Below are 27438 nucleotides of genomic sequence, written 5' to 3'. Positions count from 1 at the left end.
TCTTTCCCTCTTTTTTTCAAACTGCCGCGCGCATCGATCGCCGCCCGTTTTTATCAGCGGCCGCGAGTTCGCGTCCCTGTTTCTAACATTTATGCGCGTCCAACGAGTCTCGCGACATTCACGTGAAAGCTGAAAAAAATAACTCGAAAATGGAGTAACTCGACGAACAGGTTGTCGCGCACTATTGTTGTCTGTCGTTCAACGTGTAAAGGTACGGTGATAATAGAACGATATAAAAATGGAGCAAGGATCGATAACGACTATACACGGTGTTTATAGCTTTCGTACCATGTGTGAATTATCCGCACAAAATTATCTGTAAAAAGTGAGCCACGGATTAATTCTGTCCTGTCGATAATCCATTGATACGAGTATTGCTGAACAGAGGAAGAAGAACAGGCTATAAAAAGACCGAAGCATCGTGCGATTTTACGCGTTCGTTCGCGATGTTTCGATGGGGAAAAAATCCAAACCTAGAAAATGAAAGTAATCGCTTTAATTAGTGCGTTATCTTATCTAATCGGTCAACGAAGACTAATTTTAATTGATCGAAATGGTAAATCATGCTTCGCATTACTACGTCAGACTTTACCCGAAGATCAACAATGTACCTGTTGAATAAATTAAAAAAAAGAAGTGACAATCACGGGAATCTGAAGAATACACAGATATACGTGCAATACGAATCTCCATCGTCGGATTATCCGAGACCTCGCGTGATCGACATAATTAAGATTCGATACGATTTATCGTAATTGTCGAGTAAGGTTACGCAGCGTTCCCGGGCACAGTTTCGACCAGTCCGTTGATATTGCACGTTCCACCGATAGAGAGGGAGAGAGAGAAAGCACTTTGATAAATTTTAATAGGATTATATTTCTTTTCGCCGCGAATGCACACGCGCGCGCGGTCGCGTCGCCGACAAAACGACCACAAAATTTGTCTGACCGATCAAACCGACGGACCGAATGACGGATAAAGGGGCGAGGAGAGGTGGACCAATTTGTTTTTATCGGTCCTTTGTTTCTCTCTTCGGTTTCGTGCCCCGGTCCTCCCTCTAGATCCAACGTCGCTTTGCTCGCATCAATTCGATACAACCAGGGCAGCCTGTATTCACGTAAAGCGCGTTAATTCAAGCGTGACTATCTACGCAAATTTCTCTTCGCAGATTCAGCCTTCGACAAAATGTTCACTGTCTATGCGAAACGGACGCTCGTTCTCCTCGTTGTCCGTTTCAAAGCGATACACCCGTACAATATAAATTTGACCACGGAACTGAAACATTCACGATCTTTCTTAATGTTACACTATCTAACCTGCGTTCAGAAACAGTGACATTCGATAGCTAGGAAGTTTCTCTCGGTTACTGTTACTTTTTAGGCATTCGAAGTTATTAAATTTTCTTTACATACATTACAAAAACCATATTATGTTAATTCCTGCCCAAAACAGCCAGCCACTGGTGAAAGTTACAAAATGGTAATTTGTAAAATGGTCGTCATAGCATCAACACATCGCTACTACTACATTGTTTCGAAAACATTTGTCACAGACCGCTCTAGCTCTCTATACTTCCTTTCAGTGGATTGCTCTCACATTCTTGACATTTAACCCTTTGCACTCCGAGCAATTTTTAATATGACCTACCAGCAACTCCGAGTCATTTTTACTATGAGCAACCAGCTGCTCCAGGATTATTTAATTTTAACACACAATTATACATGCAATGTAACAGTAGAGGCTCCCATGGAAAAGTGAAGAATATTTTAATTTTTAAATGTATAAAAATACAAAGTTGCTTCTACATAGATTTCGCCGCAGCGGCGACATCGGAGTGCAAAGTGTTAAAAAACATGAAACAGAGATAACGAATAACATACAATATAGGTTAACATTACAAAACACATTCTATTTTTATCACAAAAACTATAATGACTTATCAATCGAAGCGTCACACATATGTGACGTCAGGTACCGAACGATGTCAATACTAGAAGATCAGAAGCAAGATGACGATTGGAGAGTCTGTATGCCTACCCCAATACCAAGGACACCGAGAATTACGCAAAGAGACACGCATCCGGACGAGAATCACAAGGGTGTAGGTTTCCGAGGCACGGGCAATGTCCCTCCACTGTGTCTGGTGAACCGCGTGGGGACCGTCTACGGACCGGTTTGATCGCTCGTGTCGCCTTTTTCTGTCGGCTTTCCCAAGCGCGTTTCACTCGTCTCTTTCGCCGCCGCGGCAAGTCGTCTCTAACTCTCTACAAACCAACACGCGTATACCAGCCCGGTTGTCCCGTATACGCGGTGCGATTCCCTTCCCGCATTTCCTGTTTCCAGACGCCTTAACCGGCGACCCCCCGCGCGACCCGGATCGCGAGATTAAACGCGAACAAATCTCTCTCCTCCTGCGATCGTTTCCTCCTCGACCACCACTCGTTTCCCTCCACCGGCCAGCCCCCTGGATATCGTGCAAACGCATCTATTCCGTTGCACCGGTTGTAATAAGTTGTACCGGATAAAGTTCGATTAACCTCCAAGTGACCCGCGATAAAATTCACCGAACAACCTGGCCGAATTGATTAATGCACCGCGTAAGCCCACCTCGCTTCTACTCACTCTCTCTGCGCCCCGCGGCCACCTGGACTTAACGTGTTGATTGTTCGCGATCCCGTATGACTCAACGGCTGCAGGCTCGCGGTGAAATGTTCATTATTGCGAGCGTACGCTGTGAGATATATGTCGCGATGGAATTATTGGATACGAATATATGCATATTGCTATATACAGTAAAACCTGTTTTTGTGCGGTCCTTTTTTATGCGATTTTATTTTTATGCGATTTGTTTTGTGCGATTTTATTTTTGTGCGATTTTTTTTGTGCGATTTTTTTTGTGCGATTTTTTTTTATGCGGTATATGAATTTCAACGGCGTTGGCATTACTGTAATGTTTTCTATCAGTGTGCATATAAATATACACTTCAAGACGCTCTGTTCATTTGGTTTAAACAGTTTCCCGACAATGTACATTCAATTATTTTCGCTCGACGCGCTAGCAGCATACGCTTCGTATTCCGAGTTTTATCCACGACTCACGTGATTAAGGATTCATTTTATAGTGAGATTAAAGGTACATAAATTAATTACTTTTGTTTCTATTTGTATATAGTTTTTATGATTTTCATTTTATTTTTAAACATATGTACTCCCTTAAAATGAATAATTGTAGCCAAAAAAAAGTGAAAAGAAAGACAATTCCATTAGAAACAAAAAATCTAATATTAAATAGACTAGCAGATGGTGAACCAATTCATCACAAGAAGATGCGCGTTAAGGATTACGACGACTAGCAGTGAATTATGTAATGTGCATTTTGAAAACTTCTCCATGTATACAATGAAAAATTAAATGCTTTTATAATGTGTAATTTAATTATTTATTTTGTTTGGAAGCACTTTCTCATGTATTTCGTAAATAATTGACGTATTTTCTAAGTGCGACTTTTTTTATGCGGTCCCTCTCCGCCGCATAAAAAAAAATTTCTGTAGTATGTCGTACAAAGTTGTTTATTATATGTAGTATTTATGAAATTTCCGAATATTTTTTTGTGCGGTTTCTTTTATGCGGTCCCTATCTACCGCATAAAAACAGGTTTTACTGTATCTCTAATTTCTGAAGGTGTGAAAAAAAATTTTTTACGCAGTTTATTACGAGGTAGAGCTGTATATGTAACAAGATCGTGAAAAGTAGTCCAGTGAGATTATGTATGAATAAGGATATTTTAATATCATGTTTGATAGTAACCTGTTGTGGCACACTGGTGCGAATTCGAATCAGCAAAAATTCCATGTGCTGAGTATTCTCAAAATTTTTCTTTCTTTAAGTAACATTCGTGGAAAACAAAACTTGCAAAGGAATGTGGGTACCACCAGTCGATCCCTGAAGAAATTTGCTATCAAAAACATACGTTTTATTTAAACGTTACTATTTGTTTCTAATAGTTACAAAACATCAATGTTTGAAAATCCCGATTGCACTATGTGGTGCTGGAATGAAATATGCTTACCGCGGATTAGGCGAACTAACCCATACCCATTAAAATTCAGCCTACAGATATGTATATGTGCTTTGATTAAATTTCTCAACTGAAGTACATTCCCAAACTACGTCACCTACTACAAGAAAACGATGACTGATCCACGAACACGAGAAGCAATAGGAACTAACCTTGTCCACTACAAAAACTAATTAGTGCAGCGCTTAAACACTGCCAGGCAACTGTGGTCCACATTTTAGTGAGCACATTAAACCAGAACTCGGAGAGCGTTCGTAATGGTTCGGCCACGGACACGAACGAATGCGAGTCGACAGGATTCATTCTGGCACGCTCAGAGCCATAAAACGTGGCGTGCCGTCGTCGTCGTCGTCGTTGTAGACGAGCGCACCGGTGAAACACAGAAATAAACCCGTCGTGTTCCCGGCCGAGTAGTCTCCGTTCGAAACGAACCGGGACGAAGACGTGTTCCCCTGAAACGGAACCAGGAACCAGGAATATACACGATTGTAAGGTAACAACCGCGAGAACATCCTGCGTTCGCGGTTTTCACGGGACACACGCCATCGATATTTCCCATGCGTGGCGAACGGGGGCCCTCTGGAAGATTTTACGCGACCCGATGAGAAAGTTCATCCCCCTGACGAAACGGGCGAACCACGAATCACAACGTGCGAGCTTCGAATCGCAACGAGTAGAACCGCCACGACTGGCAACGGGTGGAACCTCTGGATCGATCACTAATTATCTCTCGTCGGATCGACGACCTTTGCCCTCACGTGTGCCCCGGAGTCGAGATCTTTCCCTCTCGGATAATTATCCTCGACGAGCAGTTCCGTAAATAAAATTTCCGGAATCGTCGGTTGATCGAGTGTTGCGACTTCCGCCCGAGCGACGCAAACTTCTCCCCGAGTAGGTTGGTATCGCAGCTTTCGTCGGAGAGCTTTACCTCCGAAGGTAAAACTGGCTTTCGAGCGATTTGGAATCGGTCAATAAGTGAGTGACTCACCCTCCAATTGCCGTCGATTTGGACGGTGAGTCACTGTTCTCTTTCCATAAAAAGCGTCGACGATCAAAATCGCCGAATCAGCAGAAACGTATAGACCATTTCACGGTTATCGCGGAGAAATAATTGAAAGTACATAAATAACTCGGTGGTGGTATTCTCGGAGTCGGGAAAGAGAGGGAGAAAATCGTCGGAAAGATTGAAATGATACACAGGCTGGTAAACACAGTGGATTTTTTTCAAATTTGTCTCGTGATCGTACGAGTAGATCTGCGTGCAGCTTTACGGGCTTGCACGATGTATGTATGTACATTCACCCGGGACGGGGAGTAGAAAAGAGCAAATCTCGGGGACGGCTTTAAACGGCACACGACTCGTTGACTTGACCGAGTGCCGCCGGTCTATACCGATCCTCCTCTGCCGGTGTCTCCACTGTTCCGTTTCTCTTGTTGTCATTGGAATAAGAATATCCGGGACGCACAAAGGCGTTTTGGGTGAATGGGCCCTGACGTAACTCTTTTGTCTCGAACACGGGCCGCTGGTACGCGACTCTGTCCCGTTCGTATTCCAAACCCCCCCTGTTCCCATCCTGTTTCCACCAACCCCCCTCGACACCCTACCCACGGTCGCCTCTGGGCCACCGATGCGCGCAATGGGACGAGAAACAATGGTTTCCCGGTACAATGGCTCGCAATGTGAGTGATGCGAAAGATGCCATTGTAGCCGTGGCTACGGAACGTGGCATTGTTAACCTTCGATGGCACAACCTCCTTTTCTAGCTTACCGACCTGCTGCGTTTTCTTGGAAGCCGTGTGTCGCTTGCCAAACTGTCGTAATTCCTGTCCTCCCTCGCCCCTGACTAGAGCTGGTGTTCACGCGAGAACTCGTCGATCAAACCGCTTTCGGTAGAAGTTTGTCGATAGTTTTGGTACGTGAATGGATCCGATCAGTTCTCGTTACTTTACGCATTCTTGTGGTCCAGACTTTCATTAGAAGTATATAAAGAATGGGATTGAGAAAATCATCGATAGATGTCTCCACTAGAATTCGGTTTCCATTCAGACTCCGATCCTTCGAGAGAGTTTTCTTTTCTGTATCACAAGCTCCACCGTAATCAAAGAACAAGCTATCGTCTACTATCAATTCCATCCCCCTTTTCTTGTATTATACCCTGATTCTCCTCGAGCCCTCTATATCCCAGTGAATTTCTTCGCGCCCACCTCCACGGACAATGGATGCGGTGAGAGCAACCAGCGGCGCGCGTACTCAGCGAATTTTCAATCTCGCGTATTCGCGTGTTCCAGGTGGCGGGCCCGGTTATTTATGGTGCTCGTCTATAAAATTCGAGCCCCGCGAGAAGAAATACACGTCCGGGTGAAAGTCGTGCAAAAGAAACTCACGAAATTCTCGATAGATAAGCGGAGGGACGACGGGTGAGGTTGGCTAGCTCAGGGAACAAGAAAAAGGACGGTAGATAGAGAGATTGTAGGCAATACACGCGACACACACACACAGAGACACGCCAAGGAGGGATTGTGAAACGTACATATAGTATACGTGGGTACCAATACACACGCCATAAAATATCGCGACGGGCTGAGTGTGTCGTAATACGGGACGTGAAGTGGAAGCGCCAACTCGTGTATAAGGAGAAAACAAAAATATCACCCGATGCCGCCTGCGACTGTCATGAGCGGGTATAATTCATGCGCAGGAAAAGTTTCGCATCGGTAGTACACAGCCCGGGGACGGGTTCTTGTCGTCGGAGGATCATTGAAGCTTTTACGCGAGTTTCACGCATGCTCGTAAAACAGGGTAGTCTGCGCGACACAACATCGTTAAAAACTCGGTGATTTTGTGTACAGATCGGTAAACAAACCACCGGTGAGAAATGCTGAAGAGCACTGTGTGGGGCTGTCGAGTGTCGCGACAATGCGAATAAACGGGCGTCGCGAAAGGTGGTCCACGGTGGTCCTTGGGCGTTACAAGTCGAGACGAAATATTAATGCCTTAAGTATGGAGAAGGAAGTCGCTCGTGTACAGTTTGATGTCACAAAAGTGGCCATTGTGTTACTTCAGTTGAATAATATTGTAAGGAACTTTTTTGGTTTTAATTAAATTTAAAAATTGGCATCTTAGGCTAGCTTTTTAAGTCAAATATTCTACAGAAGGTTGTGCGACAATTATTTCCCTGTTTAAGGGGTTCAATTGAAGAAGGTTAAGAAAAAGTGAACGGAATGGATGGTGAAAGGTCCATGGCTAATCCACTTGTCATTGAAAATTGTAATGCATATTTTTTGTTAACTCTCCACGAATGTAATCAGTGGACTGGAAAAAATCGTGCTGTCAAGTCCAAGAGCGATCTGCTTTGGAGTACAACAAAGATTGGATTTCTTTTTCATCATCAAAATAGACGTATTGTCGTATTGCCATTACTATATTACAAACGACTTTTGTTTGTCTAAATTCGTCAGCTAATATCTGCTTAACCGTAACTAATTTCTAATGAAATAAATAAAGATTTCAGAACAGCGATGACGGCGGAACGAAAAGTTTAGTAATTCGAGAAACTATAGATTCATGAAAAATCCGCGTAATCGAAACGATGAAAGATTCAATCCAGGATACATATACACGTATACTTTATAATCGATATGAAAATATTTGTCCGCGATTGAGCTGCCGTAGTCGATATACCGTCAGTATATCGCGAGTTAATCGACCGGCCGAAAACAATGCCGCGAAAATATTTATACCCAGGATGGACACTGGCCGCGGGTCAGTCAATTATTCAACGTGGTGAGTTATTTACGAGAAAGTATTTCCATGCTCGACGATTCGCAAGAAGCGTCAGGATGGGGGGAGGGGATTGAATTGGCCCGATCGTATACGCGCGCGGTAACTCGCATATTGCAGGGCTGCTGGCGAATCCGCTTAACGTATCAGGAAATGCATAATTCATCGCGTGTCGATACGTGGGACGTATTTCAGTAATTGCATCAGGTGTTAGATGAAAGGAAACTTCAGCAAGGTCGCCCGGCGTCTTACATTCGTTATTTTCATCGCGCGGTTCTTTCCTGACGCGCGTTCTTCTGTGGTCTCTGTAATTATTGTAATTATCCCCAACAGTCGCCAGTCTTCTAAGAATCGAAAGCTATTAATAGAATTGGAACATAACAGATAGATCGATGTCGTGTTTCGATTAACATTTAACTTCTTATTGGAAAAGTACTGCGACTTGCACGAAGACACCGGAAATGTATGCGGTTTGGAGATAACTACATCGATAATTTGGAGCCATTCTGATCTCTGGATGCAACGAATATGTTGTGTCACATTAATCGTGAGTCTGTTCGAAATTGAAGGTTAGTTTTGCGTTCAATCCGTAAGGCTTTTCGAACGAAATTCCTCTGTCAACGTACGCGCCGAAAATCGTCCGAGTTACATAGGTTTCGACGGTGCGGCGCATCAAACGCTCGTTTCGTCGCCAACGACGATAATTACCGGCGAAACGGGATCGTGTAAAGTTCAGAATACAAGAATATACAGGGGAGCACCTGTCGAATCGCATTATCGGTCACGCGAGCAACGCTGTCGTGTTGTCGATGTGACCCAGCCATCTGTTCGCCTATCGGATGACGCTGTCGATGTACATCATCGTGTTACTTACGGAATGATCGCCAAAATGGTCGGGAAAACACCATATTATTTCAGTTGTTGCCACTTTATCGAAGACTTTGATGTGCACAGGCTATCTTAGGAACTGTTAAATTTATTCATTTTGTAATTACCATTTGTTGTGGATAACACAAATACTGGAAGACTGGCATTGTTATATCAGAGTTAAAAATACCGATGAATGTTAAACGATGAAGTTAAAGACTGATATCTTATAAGAATTTAGAAAAAAAAGTGGAGTTAATCCCAACGTAATTGTATGTAGAGAATCTTCTAGACTTGCAAGATTACCTACTTACATGATAAGTGAGTGATTTGCATAAAAGTTATTTAAAGGTTGGTGACAATTCCATTGTAACACCGTGGACAGGTCATTCAAGTTATCGAAAATTTAAAGACCCAGTACTTCTGTATAAGAATTCGACCTTTGAATTGATTAATAAGATAAATGAAGGAGTAAGTACTCAATGTAGAAGTACACGTACACTTCTATCAACATATTGGTTAATGCTATCGAACACTGTTGAAGCGTCGAAGTCACGACTAAAGAGGCCAGCATGGTAAATGGACGCAATCAGAAAGATTGTAATCGATGGCAACAGAAGCGAGAGTCGAGCGATCATTGAAAAAGTACGACATCCGGCTGGAGGGGAGCCGGGAGCGTGATGTATTTCTTGGCCGATAATAAAAACAAGCCGATCGTACGGGTAATTAACGAGAAAGAGGAGAAAGCGGGTAAAGTGCCGGGCGGTTTTCCACTGGAAACCCTTCGAGACGTTCAATTAGGCACCGCGCCAAACTAAACCCAGGGCTAACAATGTTGCGCAGGTCAAATGTCGAGTGCCAAGCGACAAACCGAGATTTCCTCGCCATAAATTTTCCCCCAGCGGGCTAACGATCAGATACGCTATCGGTAATTAAACCGACGATAATTGAATGGCATAACATAAACACTCGATAAACCACGATATAGGAAAGAGCGGATTGAAAGAAACGCTCGACGCTTTCTCGACTGATTCTAAATGTCTTCGTAATTAGCTTTCTGACCTTGCGAGTGTATTAGTTGTCGATCGCCTCAACCGTCGAAGTAGTTTATGAACTTCTACATTACAATTAGCGTGGCTAATGATGCGAAGGATAAATATCGGAAACTTGAATGTCTGGTATTAACGTGAAAAATACTGAGTGTTTCTGGAAGGATATAAGCAATTTGTGATATCATTTAATATTTAATAAATACTTGGAAAATTTTGATGGATTAGAAAGAATATGTTGGATAATTGGAAGTACACGTTTCCATGCCGGGATTCAAACAATATGAATCAAAGGAATTGAAACTAAAGTACCACGCAAGACTATTTTAAAAATCTATTGTGTACCGTATTATACTTCAGTTTCTATCTGCTTGCACTATCCATTATCTGGAAGATGTTATATAAATCGAAACTTATCAGTTATCGGTAACTTATCAATAATGGTCAATGGTACCTGTATGTACTGATTGACGTCAGTACGAAAGCGATTTTTCAGAAGTTTTCTAGCAACTCATAGATTTTTCTTCGTGTCTGATAACAATTTACTATGTTGACACGAATGAGCAATGTATGTTTTGGTATTCTTACGTTTACAGTACTTAACTCGTCTTATACACGACTTATCAAAAGAAAATACCTTACAAAAAGTTTGAAATGGATTATCTCAGGCAAAAAACAATATCAACATAGTTGTAACGGAAGAAGTAAACAGTATCGCGCCACTAACTTGTGCAATTAAATCTCTCAACCTAGAACTATATTGTAGAAACAAATATTTTTTTAATAGTCAGAATACGTTCTTACGAGACTATAAAAATGAGTGAAACTAAATGGAATTTGATAATTAATTCATTTTCACTAAATGAACCACGTTACAATGTTTTGCAGCAACCAGTATGTATACTTTGATGACATAATCAAAATGAATGAAATTGCTACGACTCGTGGAGATATAATTAAAGAGATAAAAAAGATGCAAATTTATTTGAGAGCTCGCAATCGTGATAATAAACCGTTAAGGCGAAACGTCACGCGGGCACACGGTGCAACCAGTGACGTCACTCATGCCATTTTAACGAAGCGAGGAAACTGTTGTACTCCGGCTGAGATATTGAATGGGGAACAAGTACGTCCCTCCTGCCTTCCCCGACCACTGGAAGGTCATTGCACACTCGTAAACAAACAGGACGCGCCGTCTATAGTACGCTCGGCCGCGTCACTGAACGTACACACCGATCTAATACCTTGGCTCAAGGTCGTCCAGTTATAATGGCCAGCTGCATATCGGTAATCGATTTAAATAGAGCTCGACCGAAAAATCGAGACGAAAACCACGATCAAATTAAAATATATTCCTTCAAACATTATATCGGAGGATCAATATCCATCGCAAAACATCTTATTAACACACGCAATGTGAAATTACATATTTTCATTTAGATTGTTGCCTGTTATTTCTTTAATTGTATAGAAAGCATTAAAAAAACAATTATGAGTAAGTGTTTCGCTCCGAAAGATGAAGTAATTAAATCCCAGCAATCGGTGAGTTAAAGTTTAAGCGTTATACGCTCTAATGGAATTCGTAGAAATAATTTCATTCCTTCACGCTATTGAACTCGATATCGTACACCGACATAGATTACTACGCTGACCGTTAGAAATTCAAATATGGTGGTCGAGGTTACGGCGGGACGGCTTTTCGCGTTCGAAATTCACGGTCGACGTTCCGAACGCCGGTTAGCGTGTCGTAACACTCGTAACGCGAGATGCTTCCTTTTCGGCTTGACGTCCCGTCGTGTTTCAGCGCGAAAGGGAGGCAAAATTGCTTGACGTACGCTCGCAAAACTTGGCCGAAAGTAAATGAAAAATATATTCTTACCTGTTGCCAATGATCCTCGAGCGATGGCTGGGCCGAAAAGTATCCGGTGTCGTGTATGTCCTGCAACTCCCTAAATATGTTCCCACTCGGCAGGATATCCATGGTTACTCCGTTGATCCGTTCGTAACTGATTGAACTCGGCACAGAGAGAATTCGAACGAAAAACGATAACTGAAACGATGTCGAACGCAACCGGACGAGGAACAAACCAAATAAAACCGTACCGCGATGGTAGCAGTTACACAAGGAGGACTTAGATGGTAACGCAACGCGGTCACTAACTGCACGCCGATACGCGGCTCGCGGCTTTAACGCACGCACGTACACGCAGCAGGTAGTAGCACGCACACGTGCTTATCATCGAAGAAACACCGACACGGTCACGACGACGACGTCACCGTGGGCAGGATGACCAACAAAGATAGAGACAGAGAGAGAGAGGAGCCTACGATCCACACGGGTAGCTCTCTGATGTGCACGAAGAGAACGAGAGAGGGACGAGCCGGCTAACCGCTTCCTTTTTCCGCGCGCGCACAGACACCACCAAACACCGTTGGTTCAAACCGTGAGACCAATCACTCTTTCTTTCTCTAGCTCGTTGCAGCGCTACCGGCGTTCTACTGTTGCTGCCAGCCCGGCGCTAGTACAATCGTTGGAAAAGCACGCGGCACTGCACGAACACGATACCGACCAACGGGGAGGGGGAGGAGGAGACAGAGAAACTCACTGGAACGACGTTGTTGGTTGCGCGACTCGACGCTCTGTCTGTTCTTGATAGCGTCGCGTACACGAGACACGCGCGACAGTATCCATCATACGTGGAACGGTGACAACCGAGAAACCTCGTAGCCACGGAACACGAAACGTCAAAACGCCGGCCGGAGTCGTCGCGACCCGTTATCTGTTCGATTCATTCGACTTCTCGCTTATCCTTCTCTCTCTCTTCCCTTCGTCTTCTTTCTCGATTTAACTCGATCTGTTTTTCTTCGATTTCTCGAAGAACTATCTTCAATCCGTTACTTCAAGCTCCACTAGGATAGGTGTATCACCACAGGGGATCCGACCAAACGCTTCAAATCCACCTCGCGTCCGTTCCCTCTCCGAGAAACTCGTGTACATACACACTGACGAGAAACACACGCGGCTCGGCCGTCAACTACCGGCTTTTTTCCCGCGACACTTCCATACGCGGCGTCCGCGTCACCTGTTTCGATCGTGCCGGTCACCACGATCCAGAGACAGATTATACGTCGCTGGGTATCTCGACCACGAAGAAACACCTACGAGATATTTAACACTCCGCAGGGAGCGACGATATCCCCGACGGTTAATGCGTACAGACTCTTCCGCGCGAGCGCCGAAGAGTGACTGACGTTCCCTTGCCATAACTGTGCGCGAGGAGGCCCGAACGCCGCCGAGAAGGACCGAGCGCGCGCTCGCTGCCGGCGACGCGTACCGCGGCCGGCGACCGTTTCGCGTCGTGGCAGCACCGCTCGGTGGCGTCGCGACGCCGTTTCCCCTACGCTTTTCCTATACAGTCCCCGAACGATTCTCCGTCTCGCGTGCCATTCTCCTTTCGACGTATTCTTGATCGAAATAAGGATTATTACGCTCGCGGTGATTCCTCGGAAGAATCCTGGTTGCGCTGAGTAATAGTGAATGCCGGTATGTAAATTACTTTCCTTAAGAAATTTACATTTTTGCTATGCGACCATAGATGGAGAACAGTTTCGAATCCGTTAAAATGCATATGTAATAATCACAAAAATAGTAACTTGAATAGATTTCTTGAAAAGAAATTGCACACTGGTACTCGCTGGCATGGAACGTTATTTTGTCAGTAAATACAGGATGTTCCCAATTTTTAAGCGACAGTCTAGTTCATATAGAATTCGTTAATATGAAGTGCATTTCATACTTCTTTATCACAAGCCTGCGATGAGGTGCCACTTGTCATGGAACATTTTATACCTGTCGGGCCACCAAACGAGACAAAGATTGTTTCGTTCTCATGTGCCTGAATCAGTAAACATTGAATACCGCGATTGCTTCGGAAATCCGATTCGCCATAATTCGCTCGTTTTGTTCAGCATTGGACGCGACGTCGAGCAAATAGTTATTTACAAATGAATAATCGGTCCGTGAGTCAAGGTGATGAACGCCTTGTGTCGCGGAGTACGTGATTCATGGATTCAGTGTGTCCGTTAAAAGCTGTTTTGTATATACGTTGGTACAGCACGCCAGAACGCCAGATTAGATACGTAAGCTGCATTTATGGCGAATGGAATTTGAAGACCGGCTCCAGTTATCAAGACTGTATGTACTTCGTTTCCGTTCGAGCTATCGTTGGTCGAGCTATCGCTGTGCAGCGCAGGGAACTTAACTGTCGGATTCGAAACGCTCGAATTTTTTATTCGGTTAACTTCACTTCTCACAGCGAAACACTTTTCGACCTTCCAACAAGAATAACGAATTTGCATGTCCAGTACTCGAACCTACGAAAGTATTCCTTGCGATCGATGCGTTCTCAGCGAGATCGGACGTTAACATGGCAAGCGAAATATCGGAACGATAAAATGAAGGCAGAGGTGCTTTCGAAGTGCATCAATATCGGTCGATCTCTGAAAAATAATCGTCTCGACTTACAAATGCCGCTAATACGTTCCTGATGAATTTCCAACGGCGCATCCCCCGGACCTGACCTCTCGTAACCTCTCCCGACTTTGATTCCGGTTTCCCGGGATACATTCGGCTCCCTCAGTGGGTTAAGATGCCCGGCACCATAAATATGGCGGTTGTTGTTGGATCCAAGCCCAGCCCTCGAAAGCTTTCTTGTACCGAGATACATAGGATCGTCGATTTTCGCCCGTTAGCCGGGGCTAGCGAACCGACAGAACGTTTGTTAGTCTGGAAAATAGTTGTACGGTGAATACAACCGTACGAAACGAGCACTCCGCCGCCGTTCTCTCGCCCTCGTTAATCCATTCTTCTCTCTCCCCTTCTCCACCCCGGCGGTTGTTCTTCCTATTTTCGTGCGTCTGTATGGGCGTGTGGATGCGCACACCCCGCGGAATTCCATCGCGATACGATGCGCCGGGGACGCGTGTTGATGAATTTAACGTTTTCGTTCGACAGCCGCCATTTCCTTTCACCCACTCTTGGCACGGGAAAACGTCGGAACAGCGGAGAAAAAACATAACCGTATCGCGTACACGAGATCTCCGGGGGCCGTTCTCCGCCCATCGTCTATTTCCGATAATATCTTACACGGATTCCCTCGTAACAACTGTTAACCCCTTTACCGTCGTTTTGTCAGCGTCCCGTATATAGCCGCGTTCGCTCGTTACGAGTATTTTCGGTCAGCGGGTCCGAGCTGCTGCGGCTGCTGCTCGGAAGGTCATCTTGGAGTACGATGACCCGATCGTTAACCCTCCTTCGACCGTCTGCTGTCACCAGGGTGCAATATCCGAGGATGTCCTGAAATTCTGTATCTTCCTCAGCTCCGTTATCCTCTTAGCGACCGGAAAAATTGTTCAACCCAGTTCTGCGTTTTATTTAATATCTCTGTATGGTATTCGAAATGATATCCGAGCGAATAGTAAAAGTTAAAATATATATTCGAGTAAAATCGTTGAAATATCAATGACAATTTCAAAATATGGTTTTATAATTTCTCAGAGAAGCGTATACCGTGTGTTTTACATTTGTGTGTACATCTGTGTGTTTTACATTACCGTGTCATAACATTTGATATTATTTTGGCAAATGAACGCCAATCGGTTTTGATAAAAGCAAGATCAATTCCCGGAATCTTCACAGGATCTATTCAGGATGCAATTATCCCGTGCTAAATTTCGTCTCGTCTCGCAATGCGAGTTTCAAGCGCCCAGCGTGCGCTCCAAGGTAAACCGTGATCGTAACGCGACGGGACAACATTCGGCGTACACCTGTGTCTGTACATATATACGTGTGTATTCTTCGGTCGCTCACGATTTTCACGATCGTGCGCGCTGTGCGCAAGAAACACCGTAAGAATGACGTAACACCGCGTTGCATAATGCCCACGGCAAAAGGCCTGCAGCGTACGCGCGTATAGTCGCAACTATTCGTGTCAACTGTTATTCTTCGAACGACCCTCGTGTTGGCCAGGCTGCTGTGCCGCCAGTGACTCGCATCCTTGAGGCCCAGGGAATTTATGGGACGAGGACGATGCACGCTGCTAAAACGTTAACGATCTCTTTCGGTCTACTACCGTCTCTCTAAAGGACTCTCGCGAAGGCGTACGGTGTACGTTAAGTCCCTTGGATGCCGTTTTGAATCTGTCGATCCGATGGACGTGTTTCGATTCGTGCACACGCGGCAACCACCATAAATCACGACGTGCAACGAATACCTTGTGCGACCAGATATCGAAATAAATTTTGCCCAAACGGGGAGAGTGGACGATCTCGAAACGTAACTCTATATAGATGGGTAAAGTCCATCTACTAATGAGCACCTACATGTGCACACGAAAGCCACGCGTAGTTGTCGCTATTTGATAACGTCGCCGTCTATTTAGTTGCCGCGTAACACTGTATTTGACTTGAACGGAACTTCCTCCAGGGGAATTACCGGTCCCGATTCTGCACAGGGAGAGAGTCTGTGTACTTGTTACGATTCGAAATGCGACGACGATTCCTGTGTCCCGGGGATGTGCGTACGTGGGAAAAATTCGATGTGACTTACGAACGTCAATGACGGTGGTGCAGTGAGTTTCAAGAGAAGGAATGTTTACCGCGATTGAAGAAGTTTTGTGAGATAAAAAAAAAATTGTACGGATAAAGACGAGGTGTATATGGGAACCAGCATTACAGAAACGACCCCTATAGTCGTAACGGGGACAAAGTGGTTTAAAGACCTAACACAAAACGGGCGCTGTTCAAAGAGACCCGGTGAAAATGCGTCGTATGAGGGTTTGACCGAGTGCAAAGGAACTTTAAATGATGTATGGGCCGATGAAACGTTTGTTAATGGGACGGAAATATTTCTGAGAAAACGATAGGTACAAATGTTAAGAAGAACATCGAGATATTTCGAGAATCGGTTTAATTCGATACGATTGATGGACGGGTAATGTGCTTGTATATTCACCGTGCCACTTAATGGCGTCTAAGGAAGAATCGAATTTTCTCCTTCTCAGCAGTTGCCGCATGCGCAAACTCAAATGGTTAACCGCGATTTCATGTCACTTCTCGGGAGTACACTTCCTGCCCTCGTGACTTTGCCCCGGTGGTCCATTAAAGCCTCGAGGAAGCAAGCTGGTCGCTGTGAACCGCAAAATCGTGCTATCTCGTGATGGCGTTTCCAGCTTCGGTTGTTCTGCCCTGCCCTGGGAAAACTTATAGGAATTACTTTACGAAAGAAAGGAACTGACGAATTATAAGGGGTGATTAATTGGGCATTGGTGTGGTCGGTTTCCTGGAACCACAGGAAGCTGATATTGTACACTTCGAAGGCTGTGCGAGTCTAATTTGAATTCTACTTACTGAGCATTGAGATGATTAACACATTATGGTATCATAAGAAAAGCTAAGTTCAATGAAACTATTAATGTAAAGATGGAAATGTACAATTTAAAGTGGTATATGATTCCCTAAATTATTTTTAATATTTAAAAGCTACGTTTATCTCGCTCAAACAACACGAAATCCCGGGAGTTATTCGTCTTAAGGCATCCAGTTTCACGATGAAACGATAATTTCCGGACCGTCTCTAAAGTTCAACTGCGCAGCTAAATAAAGTGCGACCTGTTTCGCGCATTCTTAAGGAGTAAATTACTAGCTGTTAGGGGGCGCAACATTGAATTCCGTTTTGCACGGATTGCCGGTTTAATAATTAAAAACTTAATCTAGTTTAATTGCCTTAACAAGTTCCCGTCGTACAACTCCCTTTATGCATAACGAACAACCCTGTCCTTTGCATAACTCCCGACAAATTCCCTATCTCGGTCGGGTCCCCTCTTTTTAGGGGTCGAGATTTCGCTGTCACAAAAAAGCGCCCCTCCGTAATCCCTGCACCTGAAAACCTGGCGCAGGTTCGAGTCGAATTAAAATCAGTGACGTGAAATCGCTGGTGCGAGAGTTTATTCCCCCTCCGTCTCGATCTTCTCCCGGACAATGTTTGCCCTACGGAGCTCATCTCCATTAAAATCACATAACATTTGTTAACCTCAGGTATCTAAGCGTACGGTTATACACACAGCCTTTTCTAGAATAGCCTCGGGACCTGTGACATTCTCGAGGGATCAGTGTCAATGAAGTGGGTCGAGGGAGACACAAAGTTCTAGGAGTGAAGGATTATAAATTACTTTTTTGCTTTCAGTCAGTACCTTTAATCCGTGAAGTTCTTTATTTATATTGTACGCAACAACAGGATAAATCACATGTAGGACAAGATAAGAAAATGTTAAATACTTCTATTTTGATACAAGATTCTATTCGCTCGAATCGAATAAGACCGTAATAATAAATGTAACTTTACGACTGGCTCGGATTACGGTATTCGGTTGCCACGGCCGTGAAAAACGAGGTGTGTCCATTTTTCTGCCGCGTTAATACGAAGATATGGACTCTACGCGATATATCAGCGAATATTCCTGGCCCCGAACCTTATCCCCTTTATTCGAGTCGTGGCACGCGTAGGTACACAATTCGCCCACCGCGAAAGCGCTCGTCACATGGGACGTGCTTAGTTTTCTACCGGCAACACGGCCACGCTTGTGACCAGGATCGTTCATCCCCGTAGCTGAAGGTTAAATCCAACGCAAACAGTCCTTGGAAAAGTCGACCGGAATCTGATTGATAGAAAATCTCTGTTCCGCTCGTTTGTTTCCCCTTGACTTTCAACATTCTCCAAGTACAGTCCACCCTTGTGCAATTAACTGCACACGTATGTAGCTACAAAGAATTGATAAATTCATAACACTCTAGTTATATTGGCTGCATTTCACTGAAAACAAAGATGCAACATCGTGTCCGAGAACTCCCGAGTTCAAAAATAAAAAAAAAAACGAGCTCCTCATAATCCATCCTTTTTTTATTTTTGATCTCACGTCGTATCTACATCTAGGTAATTAGCAACGTTAATATTTGGTGACTCTAGTGTAGAGTAATCAAATTTTATGGCACAGGTCTGGGACTGTAGGACTGTTCAAGCTGTTTTCTACGTGATCTTGCGATGTTAATGTTTGCTCCACAATCACGACAAACAACCTACTGTACGGAAACAGGAGATTCCTTACTCAGAGGAGCAAACATGGACTCCCTTTTTTTTATTCACTTTCAATCAACCCGACTACGTCAACGAAAGTCTTCAACGTATTCATAGGGGAAAAAACCGTTCGCGAGGAAGGCGCGTGTTTAAATACCCAGGGAATTAATTTCCAGAATACTCTCCAACTGCAACGCCACTCGTATTTTAAACGGTTTTTGCCGTAGCCCCCGACACGAGCAACGGGACGTCGTGCCAAGGTTTCTTTCCATTGGCGCTAAGAGTGGGGAGGGGGGTGGGGGTGGTGCACGAAATTTTGGAAGTAGCTCTAGATACGATGCCTCGCGGAGCCAAGAGGAATCCTTTATCCCGACTCGTTGTAAAGACGAACGGGCGAGCACGAAGCGTGGAAACGAGCGAAGGCGGCGGAAGGGGGTAGGGGTGTGCAAGGAGTGCGCGTGGCACGAAATTTCACTTAGGCTCTTGTCGGGGGTGACTTGCAGGGGTGAGTCACCGTGAATATCCCGAGCCCGGTGTATCGGGACAAGCTCCGTTAGACGTACGTTGTGTTCTCCTCATGTATATTTCGACGGTCTGCCGGGGCCAGAAGCGAGCCCGCCCCGGACTAGAAGAGCCTTCGCCTGTGATCCTTTCCAGGGTGAAAAAACACACCGGCAAGAAACCGCGCTTTAATGGACGAAACGAGTTTCCAGCCACACGGAGCAATATTGCTTCCGCCTTATTTTCCTCCACCCACCCTTAGTCCCGAGGCTGCCCTCTTTACGAGAACGCTCCTTGGTCCACGATGGAACAACACCGATCACGCTATACGTTCCTTCTTTCGTACCCATCCGTGCACACTCTGTATCCTTGCATCGTGTCGTTCTACGAGCAACATCGTGTTTCACGGTAATATAAAGTGTAATCATTGTTATCTATGGGGGCTAGATCGATTCAACGAGGGTGTATAATAAAATGTTTAGAAAGTTCAGTTGAGATGTAGACTAGTCTTGTCGTATGTAAAATAGCTAACAGACGCAAGACCCTATAATATCCGTGTTGAAGCGTCACGAGCTCCTTCGAGTTCGTATACTGTGGTTCCTACCCTCCGCGATCGAGACGGGGCAACTTTCCTACGGAAGGGAAAAAAAACACAAGAAGGAAGAGACTAACTTCATTTAGCCGCGAAATAGGCATTCCACCGACAGTGATTGAGCGACACTTAGAGGGTTGTGAAGGAAACGCTGAATAACAGGTTCTTCCACGGAAACCGAGGTCTTCCTCCTTGGGGACGCTTGAAAACACATTGCCCGTAGTTGTGACCTTATTGGCCACGGTCGTCCTGTACTTCGTACCGTTTCTCGATGCGTTAGACCGTACATGCGGTTTCGACTTGTGGAAATTATCCTGCTTTCGTTGCGCATTATGCAAATGGTGGACCGTAAATGCGGGAAGAGACGAGGAACGTGTAGCATCGACCGGCAACATTGGAGGCACAATGTGGAATGACGTTACATCTTGCGGCGTGACTCTTACTTAGTCACGGGAAGAGGATCGATTTAACGATCATGATAGCCGATTCGGTGATGATTCATCGATACCTTGGAACATGTGGATTGTGATTGAGCATGTTCCGGCAGTAACCAGAGTTCGGATATTTAAACGTCTCGACGTTCGTTGACAGCACTGCAGCTTTGTGCAAGATGTGTCTATAGATTCATTAACGATACGTGTATAGTGTCCGTTAATGATTTCTATTGGACGTGCAACTTAGCTTTCCGCCAGTCAGAATGTAAACATAAGGTCGGACGTCTGTGTTGTTCTTTCTATAAGAATCTTTAACGAGCTAATAATACGTATTGATGAAATTTTTCTTCCTACAATGAACGTCGTGCGTAAAATGACAAGTGATATTGATTAGTTTTACGCTCGCGATACAAAGGCAGAAGTTAACCGGATGAAACAGGCAGAATGTAGGGGAACAAGAGGAAAGAAGGACGAGATAATGGAAATTTTTCCTCGTGTACAGGAAGGCCCATACCGCTAACTGACTTCGAAAGAGTTAAACTTTATCACCGGCATGGAAAGAGAGAAAGAGAGAGAGGAAGAAGCGTCCCGGAGGACGGGAATTCGTCCTAGCCCTTGGAACCGAGTCTCTTTGTTCCAATTATCGCGGTTCTCCGTTGACCAACCGTGCTTGCCCACCGACGCTATTTGACCTTTTCCGCTTCCGGTTAACCGCACGGCGGAAGCGGTTATTCTTTTTTCCTCTGGCACGATTTTCTCGTGTTCACAGGTGCTTGAACATTCGTTACGTGGCAATCCGCTTGGTAACGATTACGTCCAGCAGGATCTTTTATAATCGATGGCCCTCTAGACACCAAAATCTGCTTTAAGGAAGAGTAAAGAATGTCATCGGTCGATATTGACAAAATCTCTAATATGTAATAGTATTACGCTAAACACGTGAAGTTGACCAACAAGTACGGAAAAAGGAATGTTTATACATACGTGTAGTAAAATGTGAAGGTAAGAAAGGTTACAAATCGTAAAGTTCACGCTAAGCAAAAGGAGAGCCGATACCCGAAAGCACTGCAACGATTTCCTGAACCTACATTTTCCACGCGATTGACTCCGGGTCGATGCTATCTACCTGCTTCCCGATTACAACAATGCTCCCTTCAACAGGCTCAAGCACGCGTGCACTCGTGCCCCCTCTCTCAACTAGCAATTATCTCGACACGCTTCAGGAAGGATCGTTCTCGAGGGGTGCGAAACGGCGATCCTGTTCGTCGTTCGTGTCCCGATCGGCTTCCTGGGGTTCATGTGTGTGTGTGTGTGTGTGTGTGTGTCTGCGTGTGCCCAGTTCCATGCTCGAAAAACACGCTCCAAAGGGCGGTACCGAGGCCGATCGTTCCGCAAGCTGGAAAAGGGATTGGAGGCTCGAACCCCTGGGGGAGAAAGACAGGTTCGGCAAGGGTGGTGGGGGCGCTGGGGTATCCGAAGAGCGGGGTTGAACGTGGCTGACGGTATACGAAGTCGCGTTGAGCCAGATGGATCGGCGATCGTTTGTCGTTCTTAACGCCACAGGGGGGCTCAACGCCGGCGTTGATATTCACCGACTGATGCCGGAAAAATTACCCGATTAGTTGGTACGACGCTTTCTACCCCTTACCTCCCTCGTGCTACTCCCGTGTTCCTCTACAACCGCACTTGCGCCCCCACCCACTTCTTCCTCGAGCGTACCTCGACCAATCTGGCCCAGTTCTCGACCCCGTCCTGACCTCCGTCGGTGCTGCTCCTAACAAACCTCCGTCGCGCGTAATGCGCCCTCATTAATTAGGATTTTCGTAGAGGGAGAAATTAACGCGAACCGGCTAAAACCGCGGAGGCGGGGTAGTGATTTGTATCGCAGGCCCCCGTCACGACGCCCGGGAGTTAGTTCCACTTGGTATAATACTCCTCTTCCCACACCCGGGTTGATTCTACCTTCGGACGAAATTGTTGCGTGAAATTCTCCTCTATATCTTCGCCCACTCCCGGTTTTCGCTCGTGACACGAGTGTGCTGGTTACTCAACTAGGAGAACAAAAAAGTAACCCGCAGGAAGAGTGGATAATATTTGAAAAATTCCTGGCTAGATACGAGCTACTTTCATCTTTGATAATGTAACGGACAGGATACATGAATGTGGGCCGAGGGTGGGCGGCGTGGGAGGGCGGTAAGAGTGGCTTAGGGGCTCTTAATAATTCGGATGCACCGAAGTGCCTCGTACGTACCTCGCCTTGCCCCCTTCATATACATATATCTGCAGACACTTAGCGACCGTATAAGCTCAGCGGTCTTGGGGGTGGCTGCTGGGAGGGTCTGAGAGGAGGCGACGGGTGAAGCACGTAAATTCGCGCTATGACTGCCGCGCCGCTACAAGACTTTTATCGTGCAGAAACATTTACCCGCGCACACGGCATTTGCATGCAAACGCGATCGCGTCCCATCTTTTGCGTTCCTCGCTTCCCTGCTCGCGAAGGTCAACGCGTTACGTCCCCCTTCCACCGTGGTGTCCCTTCCGACACTCCTTGTCCTCGTTCTTTGAAAATTAGCCCACCTTCTTCTGTCGCGATACTTATCTCTTTCTTTTACCTCTTATACTGCTCCGACTTCTTTCATACTTTCTGGTAACTTTTTTTTTGGCAGATTTGTCGACGGTGCTGTATTTATATGATGAGGCGAAGCGTTATGCTTGTTGAGGTTTAGAGAATTCACGTGAGATTGAAAAGATCAAAAGTCAATTATCAAAAGGATATTTACGATTTATTCTCTATACGACCATGTTGCGCATGGTACTGTAGATTGGGGTAACTTTGACTCACAATTACTTAGGGATAAGTTTGTTCCAAAGTCAGAAAATTATCATTTTCGATTTTGATGATCCTTTGGAGATATTTTTATGTGAAATAACTTTTCACGTAACTATCAACTTAATTTAAATAATCATTTTCTGACTTGGTATAAAGTTACCCCAAGTTACGATATCCCCAGTTGTACAGTTATGGGCCCAGAACAGAGATCGAAAAGGGAGCACTCTATTCAACTAATTTCATTTAACGACATATCTCAGAGAAGACTATAGAACGCCTGTTAAAAACTATAATTTCGACTATATCTAATACACAACTACATTTTTCACTCTTCCACGTTTTTATGTCCGTTATGTGGGGGAAAAAACCCGGGCAAAAGGAATTGCTGTCACTTGGTCACAGTTGCAACTCTACATTCCGTATACATATTTGTTACTCCTCTATACACGCTGTTCGGCGACGTATCAACAGGTTTTGGGGGAGAGGGTGCGGGAGATCCGTCCGCGATATTCCAGGGAAATCGTCTCCATTTATTTTTGCATGCCGCGAAATAGTCGTCGAGCCCGATAAATCTTAAAACGAAACGCTGATCACGAATTATCGACTTCGCTTCTTTTTTTCACGCGACAAACGCGATCCGTCTCGCCCTCCACTCCGGCCAGAGGGGACAGGCGGGCGATAAAACATAATAGGGGATGTTGCCGAACGGAAACGAGAACTCGGGCTGGCTGGATAGATATCGAACGCTCTTTATCGTTTTCGTTCCTTTCGATCTGTCCCTGTCGTACACAAATTTATGTAAAAATACCTTTCAGCCGAAGTACGTAAAAAGAACGGAAAAGAGCCGTGCAATTTCGCGAATGAGAAGCATCGTCACACGAGCACACCCGGATATTACGTCGGGAAAGGGGACTCTTAGACTTTAATAAACTATCAAACTATCAAACTTTCCGGTTACAAAGAAGTTTCTATAGGAGAGAGAGAAGAGAGAGAGAGAAAAAAAAAAGAAAGAACGACTGTAGATAATCGTCTCTAACAAAGTCAGAACGTCGCACATTGAACTGGGAACTTCCGCCGTACGGAATGCACCGCCGCCGGCCGGGAAGTTCTCGTAATTTCATGAGACGAGGAAAACAAATTTTCCAATAATGGCACTTGTCACGGCCATTAAGTACGACGGAAAATAGAGGAGCAGCGGGAAAACGGAGGAAAAGGGACAGAGCCATAAGGAGGGCCGCGGGAACTTCGTCAGTGACGTATTAGAGGACGAGGGATGTTTCTCAACTCGGAGGGGTCTGGTCTTTTTCTCTCTCTCTCTCTCTCCCTGTCTCTCTATCTCTCTATGCCTCGCTGTTGGAAAGTCTGGTTGGATATGCATAGCGCCGCGGTCATTTGTAACGCTGAGCCCCTCTGGCGCATCTAAGGGAGCTTTTCGCGGCGTTGACCCCTACCCAACCCCCAGGCCCCCTCTCGGTTGTTCTTCCCGTCTCCCTTCCAGACCACCGCCAACACCATCAGCCTGCTTTTCTTTCGCGATGGGGTTGACGTCACGCGGGAAAGCGACGTATCACCCGCCGGCAGTCATCCGGCGGCTCGCAAAACCTTTCTGACACGACGTGACTCGCGATGTTAACCGGAGACACCGGGGAACGGACCGACGGGGGTGGAAATAAAGAAAGGAAGCCAGAGAAAGAAACTGCGATACCCAGAGCACCGGGCTTGACGGAGGGGAGGAGAGAAGAGAAAGAAGTGGAGGGAGACGAGTGGAAGACAAAGAAACACGAGTTTGCCGCATCCCGACCTGCCGTTTCCCAGGTCGTCCAGTTCGGCGCTGAGAAAAGAACCAACCCCCCGTTTTCCGTCCTTGCCAGTCTCCTTACCCTCCTCTCCTTGGCTCGTACATCCGGCGATCTCATTGCGTCGGACAGAAAACGTGTCTCGCGAAGATAATGAAGCTGACGAGGGGAAAAAGTTACACCTGGCCGCCGAGAAAAGCAAATGGAAAAATGCGCTCGCCGTTCTGGCGGGCATTAAACGCGTGGGCTGTTATCGTGTCCTTGTCGTGCGTCGCGGAAATAAGTATGGTACTACGTTGTGCTACAGACGGGATTTTTCCGTTTCTAATTAGAACGTAACTAACTTGACGGTTTTAGTCTTCATGTTATTGTAAGCATAAAATTTTACACAAAACGAAATTGCGATCTAAGTTTCCAGGGATATAAGTCGCTTATAAATTGTAGACAAGTTACGGTTTACAGCGACCGCGATTAATGAGCTTATAATGACCTCAGTTAAGATAAGTACTTTAGAGCATGAAGGATCATATTCGATCTCGGTTATTTTATACAATAGATATTGAATGGAGTACAGAAAACGTTTTACAATACCATTGTCCAAATCCAGAGAACGAAGCATCAATGGATACTTACTCTTCTTGTTACCATAAAAATGATTTATTGTTATTTTAATAACAGATAACAATTTTGCAGTGTGTGTCATTAATAAAACAAAAAGTACCATTGTCATTTAACTGTTCGTGTTACATAAGACAACCAGTACAAATAATTTTCTTTAATTTTCTATACAAACGCTAGCGCTTTCATTGTGATAACTAAACGCAGTTTCTCGCGATTCACGGTCCGTCATTCGAATTTCCGTACCCCAACAGTTGACGTGTAAATTACAATAACGGTAATAAAAAAATCCTCGTCTTAAGTAATTATATCCGCATTATCTCTGATCCATTACTACCGTAATGAAGCTAAAGTGCCCTCATAAAATTCAGCCGCCAGTAATTAACCCGGGCCATCCGCAATTACCATTACCGTTTCAAAATCGCCGAGATAATACGTTTCGAATAAACCGATTACTTAAAAAAAAAAATATGACCTCTGGAACCGTTTCTCCCCTTTACATAGGTATAATGATACCTCAGCGTCGCGTAACCACCGTCTCCGCTCTATGCAACTTTGATAACCGAAGGATTGTCTTCCCTTTTGTAGCCGATAGCGCGTGGCCGGGGCTCTGCCTAGCTGAGCAGAACTCCGGGGCCATTTTAGGATTTTGAACGCGCCGCCAGAGGTCGAGGGCCCGTCGTTGGACCTTAGCAAAGCATTACGATAATCCTGTTGGACCTCTGGTGCCCAGGATTTAACTCCAGGCAAGGTGGCGATGGGGGAGGGCATTAAATTCACCCCCGTTCGGCTCGGAACTGTATGCAGGAAGAGGGGGGGAGGGTACAAGATCACAATCCAACCGATATTTTCTACGTCGAACGCGTTTGGATTTCAGTTCTCGTTGGCCTGCGTTGCCGGAGGGGCGCGCCGGTAGAAAGCAATCCTGAAAATATTTTTATTGCCGTGTCCGCGGATACGCCGTTGATAACAGGGGAAAGGGAAGTTACTATCGGATTCGCCTCTATTTTTATCCGTCAATATACCCTTTGTCGGAGATTCTGTTCCAGCAACCGGGATAAGTGCATCAATTCCTTAATTAGCCGTTGAACGTCGAGTAAGTGATATCGCGTGGTCGTTTTTAGTTGTGAATCGTTGTTTCTCTGTGTTCTTTGGAGATAGTTGAATTGTTGCATTGTGAAGTGTGGGCATATGCTGTGAATTGGCGAACGCTGTGATGCACCAATTTTTAGATTTTGGTTACCTTTATGACCTTTTCTCCCTGAACGAAGTTGACGTTTTGGTTGAGGGGTAACCTAAAAGTACTAAAATTATCGTACCCAAATTGGAAATTATTCTGGGGCTATATTACTCCATTTTTATAAGATGTTGGAACATGATTTTATGTTAGATTTAATCGTGTATCTGACGTTATACTACAATACACATGGTTTATGTATTTAGTTTCGAGGACTAGGATGTTGAAGGAAAACGTGTATAACTTAAATTAATATCTAATAATAATAGAGCCGATATAATGAAAGGATCGACTCTGTAACGCTTGCAATAATATTATGAAAAATGGTACGTAACAATGGTCAACGATATTAAAAGCATGATAAAACAGAAGATTTTTGGGGGATGATTGATCGGGACAGGGGAGTTTCGCGAAATTTCCCTCTAAGGAATTATATCGAACTAAGCTGGCGATTTTGAGTTGAACCTCGAGCCCCATTAATAACCGGGAGAATCGTAATACCGATAATTTTTCTGTTCGGGGTAG

At 45.0% G+C, this 27438-nt stretch overlaps 1 protein-coding gene across 1 annotated transcript in view; it reads right to left on the bottom strand.

Moving 5' to 3' along the window:
* The window catches only part of LOC107192875 (Wilms tumor protein homolog), a 311694-nt gene extending 300000 nt beyond the window's left edge, over positions 1-11694 (bottom strand). Inside the window, exon 1 of the mRNA XM_015582227.1 lies at positions 11655-11694. The gene's annotated coding sequence lies outside the window, so the exon portion shown is untranslated. The remainder of the gene's footprint in view (positions 1-11654) is intronic.
* Between the last annotated feature and the right edge of the window lie 15744 nt (positions 11695-27438).

Source organism: Dufourea novaeangliae, unplaced genomic scaffold, assembly GCF_001272555.1.
Source record: "Dufourea novaeangliae isolate 0120121106 unplaced genomic scaffold, ASM127255v1 scaffold7, whole genome shotgun sequence".
In the NCBI taxonomy this organism is placed as follows: domain Eukaryota; kingdom Metazoa; phylum Arthropoda; class Insecta; order Hymenoptera; family Halictidae; genus Dufourea; species Dufourea novaeangliae.
This window is presented reverse-complemented; position numbering and strand designations above follow the sequence as displayed.